The following is an 8,935-nucleotide window of genomic DNA, read 5'->3' as shown; positions in this document are numbered from 1 at the left end:
TTCTTGTTCCAGTGAAACAATTCAGCAGCAAGCTTCTGTGTGTTTAAAATAAAGAACAGTACAAAGTTTTACAACACCAAGTTGTTTCAAATCACTAGCTTTCGGAGCACTGCTCCTTCCTCAGGTGAATGTACAATCCCACAGATCCCAGCTCCTATTAGCTACTGCAACCCTTCATTGTGTCTGCCTTACACAATGTGTGAGAGCGCTGGGTCAGTGTGATGTGACTGGGGCAATGGGTAGCAAGCTTTCATCGTGGGAAATCAGACCAAGATTCACAAGGCAGTGGAAGCTTACATCCCATTGAGGATAGTTTGAGAATTTTAATCCTGTTCCAATAAAGAATCTGTTTTAAAAAGCTCCTGTCAGTAAAAGTGACCATGAGGCTGTGGGATCGCCCTAACTGATATCCTAAAAAGATCACAGGAAATGTACTGAGTTCAAAGGCCATGACCTCTGTTGCCACGGAGAGAGGTATGGGTGCTGAGTTAACCTGTAAGATTTGCCATGTCTTCCCTTGTGGTTTGATGTATTGGTGAGGTGTTAGAATTAGAATTAGAACATACAGCACAGGACAGGCCCTTCGGCCCTCAATGTTGTGCCGAGCAATGATCACCCTACTCAAGCCCACGTATCCACCCTATACCAGTAACCCAACAACCCCCATTAACATTAACATTATTTTTTTAGGACACTAAGGCCAATTTAGCCTGGCCAATCCACCTAACCCGCACATCTTTGGACTGTGGGAGGAAACTTTGGGTGAAACATCCTGAGCAGGGATAGTAGACAGGTACTCAAATTGGCAGAATGTCACTTCAAATTCTGTGTTGGAGCCTCAACTATTCGCTGTCTTTACTGGGCATTTAGATAAATGCAGGTTTGTTGATAACACAAAGATAGGGTGGAATTGTGCACATAAAAGCCTAAAATTACAACGAGATATTGATAGGTGAAGTGCAAAACAAGCAAATGGAGGATATATGAGGCCGTCCACTTTGAACCTGGAAAGTAGAGAAAAAACCACTTTCTAAACGAGGAAGAACTATCCACAGTGAGGGTTCAAAGAGACGGCAGCTTTGGGTACATAGATAAACTGTTACATATGGAAAACAGAAAAAACAGCATCAAGGTTTCCATGAAAGGAGCTAATGGAAGCTGGTCTTTATATCGAGGGACCAGAATACAAGGAGATCACAGCCATACTGCAGCTGTACAAAGACCTGGTTCGATCACACCTGGAGTGACTGGGAAATGTGCTGGGAACCACTCCTGAGGAGGAATATATTGGCCTTAGAGGGAGTGCAGTCAGATTTACCAAAATGATTCCTGGATTAAATGATGTGGCGAGATTACACACATTAAAGTTGTTTTACCTGGAAATTAGAAGGTTAAGGGGGTGATATGATTTAAATTTTCAGCATACTAAATGAAACTTTTATAGAGCAGATATCTGTGTTTGTTGGGGAGTTTAGGACTAGGGGCATTGTCTAACAGAATGAGGCCTTTCAGAGTGAAGTTTGAAAAAAACGCAAAGGTGATGGAAGTTTAGAACACAGTTCAACAAACAGAAATCGTGCTCACTCAATCGTTAATTTTAAATCTGAGATTGATCAGTTTTTGTTAAGCCAAGATATTAAAGGATACAGAGTAAAGGCGGGTATGTAAAGACAAGTCAGATCAGCCGTGATCTAATGGAATCCTAGAGGAAACACGAGGAGCTGAATGGCTTCTGTGTCTTAACAATGTCCTCTCATCTCTTTGATTCAATTAGTAAGGGATCCAGTATCCACTGCATTGCTCTAAGCCGTCAAGGGGACACTGAGGGCGTTGAGTAGATTAGCAATAAAACCTGCGTAAAGCCATCGTAAGACGTCTCATCATCTGTCACCCAAAAAGCAAAAATAACTGCAGGAATATCCCAGATCCGATTGCTGAATCTCCAGTTTAATATTAGGAGATGGACTATGTGATGGTTGATGTCAGCTGGCACTGTGCTGAAATAGAAGAGGGTGTTTCGGCTACCACACACCACCTACCATAGATAGTTATGCCAATCCTGCCCACTCCCTGTTATCATAGAATCTCGACAGTGCAGGAGGAGGCCATTCAGCCCATCGAGTCTGCACTGACCCACTGAAAGAGCACCCTACCTAGGTCCACTCCAGCAGCCTAGGCCAGTAACCCCACCCAAATGTGGGACACTAAGGGGTAACTTTGGTATTGTCAATCCATCTAACCTGCACATCGCTGGACACTAAGAGGCAATTTATCCTGGCCAATCCACCTAACCTGCACCGCATTAGACTGTGGGAGGAAACCAGAGCGCCCGGAGGAAACCCACGCACACACGGGGAGAACATGCAGACTCCACACAGACAGTGACCCAAGCCGGGAATCGAACCTGGGACCCTGGCACCATGAGGCAGCAGTGCTAACCACTGTGCCACCGTGCTGCCCATTCAATCTGTTCCACCCATTCCGTTAGGAAAACTAGGAATATCTTCTTGTGGGGTTCACCCAGCAATGTAAGAATTCCAGAGGTGGGGAAGAGGCTCCCAGTTATTCCCAATTGCCACACCCAGCCGTACCTCACCTGATCCCAGACAAGCGGCCATTCTGTGCCAACGGAACCATTAACATCAACCACCAGAATAGGGCAATCTTACCTATACTATTGGTACCATGGAGTAGTGGTTCTGTTATTGTATTAATAATCCACGGGATACGAGTTCAAATCCCACAACAGTGGGATCTAAATGGTGACTTGTTTTCAATCAAAGCTCCTGACTGAGAGATTCCACTCACTTAGCAACTTATTCCTGGGTCATTGCCACCAAATCCTTCACAGAACCTTCCATGGATTATGTTTTAAGTGGTTAACAGTTCCTGACCAGCTGCTGGCGTCCTGTTACTCCGGCAGCTTGCACAGAAATCCACTCCGCCCCGACCCCCATGCCGGGATCCTTTTGCTCACAGTCACCCCGGTGACAGGTGATGAGTCAGGCGGAGGATGAGTCAGGCGGAGGATGAGTCAGGCGGAGGATGGGTCTGGCGGAAGATGGGTCAGGCGGAGGATGGGTCAGGCGGAGGATGGGTCAGGCGGAGGATGGGTCAGGCGGAGGATGAGTCAGGCGGAGGATGAGTCAGGCGGAGGATGAGTCAGGCGGAGGATGAGTCAGGCGGAGGATGAGTCAGGCGGAGGATGAGTCAGGCGGAGGATGGGTCAGGCGGAGGATGAGTCAGGCGGAGGATGAGTCAGGCTGAGGATGAGTCAGGCGGAGGATGGGTCAGGCGGAGGATGAGTCAGGCGGAGGATGGGTCAGGCTGAGGATGGGTCAGGCGGAGGATGAGTCAGGCGGAGGATGAGTCAGGCGGAGGATGAGTCAGGCGGAGGATGAGTCAGGCGGAGGATGAGTCAGGCGGAGGATGAGTCAGGCGGAGGATGGGTCAGGCGGAGGATGGGTCAGGCGGAGGATGAGTCAGGCGGAGGATGAGTCAGGATGAGGATGAGTCAGGCGGAGGATGGGTCAGGCGGAGGATGAGTCAGGCGGAGGATGAGTCAGGCGGAGGATGGGTCAGGCGGAGGATGAGTCAGGCGGAGGATGAGTCAGGCGGAGGATGGGTCAGGCGGAGGATGGGTCAGGCGGAGGATGGGTCAGGCGGAGGATGGGTCAGGCGGAGGATGGGTCAGGCGGAGGATGGGTCAGGCGGAGGATGGGTCAGGCGGAGGATGAGTCAGGCGGAGGATGAGTCAGGCGGAGGATGAGTCAGGCGGAGGATGAGTCAGGCGGAGGATGAGTCAGGCGGAGGATGGGTCAGGCGGAGGATGGGTCAGGCGGAGGATGGGTCAGGCGGAGGATGGGTCAGGCGGAGGATGAGTCAGGCGGAGGATGAGTCAGGCGGAGGATGCGTCAGGCGGAGGATGGGTCAGGCGGAGGATGGGTCAGGCGGAGGATGGGTCAGGCGGAGGATGGGTCAGGCGGAGAGGATGAGTCAGGCGGAGGATGGGTCAGGCGGAGGATGAGTCAGGCGGAGGATGAGTCAGGCGGAGGATGAGTCAGGCGGAGGATGAGTCAGGCGGAGGATGAGTCAGGCGGAGGATGGGTCAGGCGGAGGATGAGTCAGGCGGAGGATGGGTCGGGCGGAGGATGAGTCAGGCGGAGGATGAGTCAGGCGGAGGATGGGTCAGGCGGAGGATGAGTCAGGCGGAGGATGGGTCAGGCGGAGGATGAGTCAGGCGGAGGATGAGTCAGGCGGAGGATGAGTCAGGCGGAGGATGAGTCAGGCGGAGGATGAGTCAGGCGGAGGATGGGTCAGGCGGAGGATGAGTCAGGCGGAGGATGGGTCGGGCGGAGGATGAGTCAGGCGGAGGATGAGTCAGGCGGAGGATGAGTCAGGCGGAGGATGAGTCAGGCGGAGGATGAGTCAGGCGGAGGATGAGTCAGGCGGAGGATGGGTCAGGCGGAGGATGGGTCAGGCGGAGGATGGGTCAGGCGGAGGATGAGTCAGGCGGAGGATGGGTCAGGCGGAGGATGGGTCAGGCGGAGGATGAGTCAGGCGGAGGATGAGTCAGGCGGAGGATGAGTCAGGCGGAGGATGAGTCAGGCGGAGGATGAGTCAGGCGAAGGATGAACGCAGCTCCAAAAACACTCAAAACGCTCAACACTTCCAGGACAAAGCAGCTCACTTGATTGACACCTCATCCAGCACCTTAAACATTCACTCCCTCCACCACGGACACAGTGGCAGCCGTGTGTATCATCCACATTGCACAACATGCACTGCAGGAACTCACTAAGGTTTCTCAGACAGCTCCTTCCAAACCCACGACCATTACCATCTAGAAGGACAAGAGCAGCAGATACCTGGGACCCCCGCCACCTGGAGGTTCCCCTCCAAGTCATTCACCACCCTGACTGGGAAATATATCGGCCGTTCCTTCACTGTCGCTGGGGCAACATCCTGGAACTCCCTCCCTAACAGCACAGTGGGTGTACCTACACCACCTGGACTGCAACGGTTCATTAAGGCAGCTCACCTTCTCAGGGGCAATTAGTGTTGGGCAATAAACATTGGCTTGGCCAGTGATGGTCACAGCACAGGAACAAGTCATAAAATATGCATGGGAAGTGAATGATCTTCATCTTGCTCAAAAGGCTCTGGGCTGGATTCTCTGTTTCTGAGACTAAGGGTTGTCGCCAACGGAGAATCCGGGGACTTTAATGACAGACAAACCGGTGCCGCACCCGGACCGTTTCCGTTACCATTAGGGTCAGCACCGGCTCCACGTGGAGAATCCGTGAGAAACGGAGCCGGATTCACCGGGTCCGTGATTGACACTCGGGAGGCTGACAAGCTGCAGCCGCAGATACACATTACACCCCCCCCCCCACACACACTCATCCCAGCCTCACACACACACTACACTCCCCACACACACTCATCCCAGCCACACACACACATTACACTCCCCACACACACTCATCCCAGCCTCACACACACACTACACTCCCCACACACACTCATCCCAGCCACACACACACATTACACTCCCCACACACACTCATCCCAGCCCCACACACACATTACACTCCCCACACACACTCATCCCAGCCTCACACACACATTACCCTCCCCACACACACTCATCCCAGCCCCACACACACATTACACTCCCCACACACACTCAACCCAGCCGCACACACACATTACACTCCCCACACACACTCATCCCAGCCCCCACACACACATTACACTCCCCACACACACTCATCCCAGCCACACACACACATTACACTCCCCACACACACTCATCCCAGCCGCACACACACACATTACACTCCCCACACACACTCATCCCAGCCTCACACACACATTACACTCCCCACACACACTCATCCCAGCCCCACACACACATTACACTCCCCACACACACTCATCCCAGCCCCACACACACATTACACTCCCCACACACACTCATCCCAGCCGCACACACACATTACACTCCCCACACACACTCATCCCAGCCACACACACACATTACACTCCCCACACACACTCATCCCAGCCTCACACACAAATTACACTCCTCACACACACTCATCCCAGCCACACACACACACATTACACTCCCCACACACACTCATCCCAGCCGCACACACACATTACACTCCCCGCACACACTCATCCCAGCCACACACACACACATTACACTCCCCACACACACTCATCCCAGCCGCACACACACATTACACTCCCCGCACACACTCATCCCAGCCGCTGACACACATTACACTCCCCACACACACTCATCCCAGCCACGCACACACATTACACTCCCCACACACACTCATCCCAGCCGCACACACACATTACACTCCCCAAACACACTCATCCCAGCCGCACACACACATTACACTCCCCAAACACACTCATCCCAGCCGCACACACATTACACTCCCCACACACACTCATCCCAGCCACACACACACATTACACTCCCCACACACACTCATCCCAGCCGCACACACACATTACACTCCCCACACACACTCATCCCAGCCTCACACACATTACACTCCCCACACACACTCATCCCAGCCGCACACACACATTACACTCCCCACACACACTCATCCCAGCCTCACACACATTACACTCCCCACACACACTCATCCCAGCCGAACACACAAATTACACTCCCCACACACACTCATCCCAGCCGCACACACTCATTACACTCCCCACACACACTCATCCGAGCCGCACACACACATTACACTCCCCACACGCATTCATCCCAGCCCCACACACACATTACTCTCCCCACACACACTCATCCCAGCCGCACACACATTACACTCCCCACACACACTCATCCCAGCCACACACACACATTACACTCCCCACACACACTCATCCCAGCCGCACACACTCATTACACTCCCCACACACACTCATCCGAGCCGCACACACACATTACACTCCCCACACACACTCATCCCAGCCGCACACACACATTACACTCCCCACACACACTCATCCCAGCCTCACACACACATTACACTCCCCACACACACTCATCCCAGCCGCACACACACATTACACTCCCCACACACTCATCCCAGCCACACACACACATTACACTCCCCGCACACACACATTACACTCCCCACACACTCATCCCAGCCGCACACACACATTACACTCCTCACACACACTCATCCCAGCCACACACACACACTGAACTCCCCATACACACTCATCCCAGCCACACACACATTACACTCCCCACACACACTCATCCCAGCTGCACACACTCCCCACACACACTCACCCCAGCCGCACACACACATTACATTCCCCACACACACTCATCCCAGCCGCACACACACATTACACTCCCCACACACACTCATCCCAGCCTCACACACACATTACACTCCCCACACACACTCATCCCAGCCGCACACACACATTACACTCCCCACACACACTCATCCCAGCCGCACACACACATTACACTCCCCACACACACCCATCCCAGCCACACACACACATTACACTCCCCACACACACTCATCCCAGCCGCACACACACATTACACTCCCCACACACACTCATCCCAGCCCCACACACACATTACACTCCCCACACACACTCATCCCAGCCTCACACACACTCACTCCCAGTGGGGAGTGTAGTGTGGGGAGTGTAATATGGCTCCGCCTCTGGCTCAGCCCACACCAGGGCACATATAGGCCGGCCTCTTGTAAGTGGCATCCATTCTGTACTACTGACTCTGGCTAGGCAAGTTCATGACTAATAAAGCCTACTGTTCACTCGCTCTCTCTGCCTCACGGTGAATTGAAGGTATATCAATTTATTGGTCATAGACAGCACTATGGAAGCTGCTCAAAAGCCAGACAGGCTCGAACTCGACACCCACGCGTACGAAGCCAAGGAAATATTCGAACATTGGCTCCGATGCTTTGAGGCCTACCTCGACTCCTCCACAACGCCTCCCACAGAGACTCTCAAGCTGCAACTCCCCCACGCCCGGGTGAGCCATCGAATCTCGGTAATGATCGAAAAAGCGGCCACGTACAAGGCGGCGGTCGCAACTCTCAAGGTGCATTTCGTGAAGTCCATAAATGAGGTGTTCGCAAGGCACCTCCTCACTACCCACCGTCAACGTGCCGGAGAATCGCTGGACGAATATCCCGAAACCCTGACTGTATTTGCGAGGAACTGCAGCTATCGAGATGTGATGGCAGAGGAACATATGAACTCACAGATCCGGGACACCTACGTGGCGGGGGTCCGCTCGAACTATATCAGGCAGCGTCTGCTGGAAAATGGGACCTCCGACCTGCGGGACACGGTAAAGCTAGCGACCTCACTGGAGGTGGCCTACCAGAACCTCAGCGCATTCCCCACGGGCCTGGCGAACCCCTCGTGGACACCCTCATTGTGACCCCCATCGGACCCGACTACATCGCAGGCCTGTGCCACACGTCTGCCAGCCCAGTCCCGGGAACCGTGTTGCTTCTTCTGTGGCCAACACCCCCGGCAGCGCTGCCCAGCCCGCACATCAACGTGTAGCGATTGTGGGTAAAAGGGGCACTTCGCCAGAGTCTGTCTGGGCCGGACTAAGGCCCAGAAATCGAAAGCACAGCAGGCCCGACCCATGGACTCCCAGCCCCGCAGACCCCGCAATGCGGCTGCGTGCTTGCCCTGAATGCCCCCTCGGCATGGGGGCCGCCATCTTGGTCGTCGGCCCCAACACCGACCGACACGTGTGACCGATGGGGGGCCGCCATCTTGGTTGCCATCTTCGCCTTAGCCCAACACGTGCGAATCATGGGGGCCGCCATCTTGTGACTCCACCGACCACACAGACTACCCGCAGCTGGGCGCAGTCACCCTCGAC

Source organism: Scyliorhinus canicula, chromosome 18 (genome assembly GCF_902713615.1).
Source record: "Scyliorhinus canicula chromosome 18, sScyCan1.1, whole genome shotgun sequence".
In the NCBI taxonomy this organism is placed as follows: Eukaryota; Metazoa; Chordata; class Chondrichthyes; order Carcharhiniformes; family Scyliorhinidae; genus Scyliorhinus; species Scyliorhinus canicula.
The sequence above is the reverse complement of the archived record's forward strand: the minus strand, read 5'-3'. Positions refer to the sequence as shown.